Source organism: Amblyomma americanum, chromosome 1 (genome assembly GCF_052857255.1).
Source record: "Amblyomma americanum isolate KBUSLIRL-KWMA chromosome 1, ASM5285725v1, whole genome shotgun sequence".
NCBI classification, from domain to species: Eukaryota; Metazoa; Arthropoda; class Arachnida; order Ixodida; family Ixodidae; genus Amblyomma; species Amblyomma americanum.
This window is the reverse complement of record NC_135497.1, coordinates 405134981-405139123: the sequence shown is the minus strand read 5'-3', so window position 1 is coordinate 405139123 and position 4143 is coordinate 405134981. Positions and strand designations below refer to the sequence as shown.

Genomic DNA, 4143 nt, shown 5'->3' with positions numbered 1-4143 from the left:
CCTACTTGGATGTGTGGTATGGATTATGCTCATGCTTAATTGCTTCATTCTGAATGTCAGTTTACACAGCACCGCATTACCTTCTAGTCTTTTTTTTTCTAAGTCCACGTGGTGTCAGTGCAACTTAAATAGGAGAATCACGCCAAATAAAGCTCTTCGCGTGGAGACTTCCCGCCTTATTTGTGACATCTGCAGTTTCAAACAATATCACAAACATTTCCATAATATAGGAAAGGTTAGAAAAAATGAAATGGAAGTTTCCCCATTATCGTTGAGAGATTTCGGAGGTAAATTGCCTAAATGCAGCGTTCAACTTTGCGATCTCTTAGGCTCTAGAGAATCCCCTCCTATCCAACTGTAGATGCACATCTGTCTCTTGAAAAAGCCGATGCGCAAAACAGACAGCACGGGAAGAGGCCAGACGAAACAGACGATGAGCTGCCCTGAAAAGAACTCTGCATTACGCGGGCAATAAGTCGACTCGGTGGCGCAACGGTAGCGCGTCTGACTCCAGATCAGAAGGTTGCGTGTTCGAATCACGTCCGGGTCACAACCTTTTTTTATACACACACTCCTGAGCATCGCACATTTTGATATGAAGTATACAAATAAAAGTCACTAAATGCTGAACTTGTTTTAAAATTTTTATTATGCGAAGAAAAACTGAAAATTTCAACTTGCAAAAGAGCGATTAGTCTCTTCTTGCGGGCTAACTAGGATTGTAATAAACTGCACATCTCTAACCAAAATTTTTAACTTTAACCCAACGTTTCGAAGCTGACTCGGCTCCTTCATTAGGGGTGACTGAGGGCAGTAGCTAGCGTCTTTTAAGTATGGAGGGGAGGCGGGGGGGGGTGAAAAGAACGACAGTTGTGTCACAAAAGGCGCGGGGGAGGGGGAGGGGGGCTGAGGCTGTTAGTCACGCTGGCGCACTGCAGGGAGGTGCTGAATGGCGACTTGTTTTCGTTGCGTTGAAGAGCGAAGTCTCTGGGCATATACTGGGGGCAGGTTTCCTTTTGTGCGGTTGATATTGTTCGGGGTGGTTTGGATATGCCAGGGTTCATGTCATGTTCGTTATGAGTCACTATCACTCCGCCGTGCGTTCCGTCAAAGGTCAAAGGTTGAGGCTTCACGCATATGGCCCCGGTTTTCAAGCTTTGCTTGTGAGGTAACGCTATGGCGCTAAAACAAAAGTGGCTACTGCTCTCACATCTCTGCAAAAAAAGAAAAGCATTTGTTTCATACACGACTGAGACTGAACTGTTTAAAAATCCAATTCATAGTCCCATATTTGTTCATTATACAACTCACCGAAACGCCTGACATATTGAAAAGTATTGATAAAAATGCAGCTGTTTCCGAGCGGTAGCTGAGTGTTCATGTGCATAGAACATTGATTCACAGTAATAAATACCATGCCTAAGAACGAAAACACTCGGTGGCACAACGGTAGTGCGCCTGACACCGGTTAGCAAGGCTGCTCGTTCGAACCACGTCCGGGTCGCTTTTATTCTTCGTTGCGCATTTCGTGTGCCTCTTCATGAAATCCGAGACGTAAAAAAGGTAGCCGCAATTTTTGTTTTTCATTGAATTCACCAAGGTGAAAGCTACGCATTCGTGTAATTTTCATTGCAAATGAATTAATGATACTTGTGTGGGTATGCTGGACTCTCCAGGCAGTTTGGTTGCCGTCCATTTTATTTCCGATAATAATAATGACGCAAGCGTAGTATGCATGGCGGCCCTATCGGCTTGTCGTCGGTCATAAGAGAGCTGTGGAGAGCCTCTGCAGTTCAAGCAGAAGAATAAATAACCCACAGAGTTACTTCCATGAAAGAAACCCGCGTTGGCATGCGAAAAAAGAACAATGATTGTGCGCTAAATTGGCAGTAATGATTCAGCGTATCCCAACAAGCGGGTGGCTTCCATGAGCACCGACCGCTGTCCCGGAAAGCACAATCATTTCGGTCCATCTTCCCTCATCTGTCGGCTACCGCCGCATGTGTTTGCCCCTGTTGCGACGCATGCCTATCGACGCTCTACCGACGTTACTATTGGGTAGCGTGGCGTCGTCGTCGGGCTGTAGGCAACCGGTAGACCATGGCGACCGAGGAAGGACGAGACGATTTCTAGTGCGAAACTTCCACAGTTTATCCCAAGGCTGGTGAAAGATGAAGAGAAGAGAATGAATTCTTTAAAAGTACATTTAGCAGCCCTTTATATAGGCTCTCTTCAATTGTCGGAGGGATCTTGCTTCCGTCGACGTCACGTGACCGCCACAGAGAGTGATTGGCGGAAAGAAGTCACGCCTCATTTCGACGAGCATAGTGAGAGAAGGTCGGGTGAAATTCCTTTCTCCACCTGGTGTCAGATGCCAACCGTAACACCCTCAGCGCCTAGTTGATCATATATGGTGTTTCCAGTGCTCACTTGAAGTATGAAAAATGCATGGGGCGGGGGTTACTTTTCTCATCAATGCATTCATCCAGCCCAGCTGTTCCATGCTTTGAGTTTATACTTTTTTAATGCATGATTTTGAGAGTTGTCAATTTGCGATTGCGCCTGCATGGTCTTCGTTTCGATGCATGGTGATAGTGACATCGCGTCACGAGGACCACGTGTGCAGCTGAGTTGGTTCTGCGGCGGACGCCTGCGTCTGTTCTGACTTTACGGTGCCTGTGTGGTGATCACTAGCGCCGCGAGGCTAGCCGTCACCAGTCGTGTTACTCCGCCGCCAGCGCCAACGAACACAGCAGGACTGATCCACTGACAGCGGGGCTATAAAGCCAGATTCAGTAGGCCACCGGAACAAAGCAGAAAAATAATTAATGTCAATTGCACTCGTACCACTGCGGATGATCAGTGCTAGCTGGGACGGCTAGTGCTTTTGGTGTGTTTGAATGCTGTGCCAGGCATTGCTTACGGGAGAGGCCCCCTTAATAATCCCAATAAAATTTGCCACGCGTGAATTGGTGATGACTGCGTTCGTCTTTTGGTAAATTGACGACGACGACTTTACGGTGGAAGAAATGTACCGACACAGTTCCCGCACTCTGCACCTGTTCTATTCAAACTACGTGTTCTGCTGTTCGTTTCCAGTGATTAATGTGGGATACCAACGGCAAATAATGTCATGACTGTGTTGACAGGAGCATTGCATGAACAGGCTGTTACCTTCATTCCCCATTAGACAATGTAGGGTTGCGAACAGATTTCTGTGTAAGCTAGAGAGCAATTCATAGTGATTTCATGGAAGCGCTCGTTTTTGACAAGCTTTCGTTGGCTTTTGTCGCATGTGAAGGACTACTATCGTTGTCACGCATTTACATATTCTGACCTACGCGGTGAAGTTGTAAAGCAAGATATGTGCCGTAATTTTGCTGGAATGCACATATTAATATAGCCGAAGTCTATGAAGCAAACGCCTTCACTGAAAATTCATGACAAAAATATGCTCTCTGATAATGTTGTGAAGGGCCGCAAACACGCGTCTGCGAGATGGCAGCACCCGCAGATGCCATTCCGTCGTCGGGAATTTCCGCGTCGAGTGCCAGGACACCGCGAGTACCTTGCCACTCTTTTCTTGCTCTGAATTAGCCACCAAATGAAGGGGACAGCGCCTTACTTTTGCCGGTACCACCTTCAACGAAAAGCGCAGCACCGGATGTCAGGCACCGAGCCAATTTGTCTTGCCCTCCGAATCTATAAATAACATCCTGCTTCGAAACAACGTCAACGCCACTGCCTAAGAAACCCTGGAAAACTCTTCGTTCTTCCGAGCCGAAGAACTTGTTTACTGTATTGTGCAAACCGCGTTCTAACCTTTTATTGCGAAAGCAATACTGCTCGCACTTTCAGCCCATCGGTGGTCGTGGCGCCTCCTTACAGAGCTGCGCGTCACGTGACCGTGTGACGTCACGCCAGACCGAGAGATGGGGCCCCAGCTTGCGGCATCGATGGTGGAGGCGAGGCGCCGTGTGTTGTCCGTCTTTCTGTGTCCTCGTTTCTTTGCGCTACGTTTTTCACCTTGAAGTTGTGAACCAACAAGCCCAAGCATATACCCTTCTGAAGCCTTGCGCTCCGCTGCTGCGGCGCTACCGAGAGAGGGCGCTGGCTGGTGTGAAGTCACGCTAGAGGATAAAT

The 4143-nt window shown here is 47.7% G+C and overlaps 1 non-coding gene across 1 annotated transcript; it reads left to right on the top strand.

The window, feature by feature from the left end:
* Positions 1 to 478: 478 nt before the first annotated feature.
* TRNAW-CCA (transfer RNA tryptophan (anticodon CCA)) lies at positions 479 to 550 on the top strand. Its single transcript has one exon. It is a non-coding gene; the product is annotated as a tRNA-Trp (tRNA).
* The last annotated feature ends 3593 nt before the right edge of the window (positions 551 to 4143 follow it).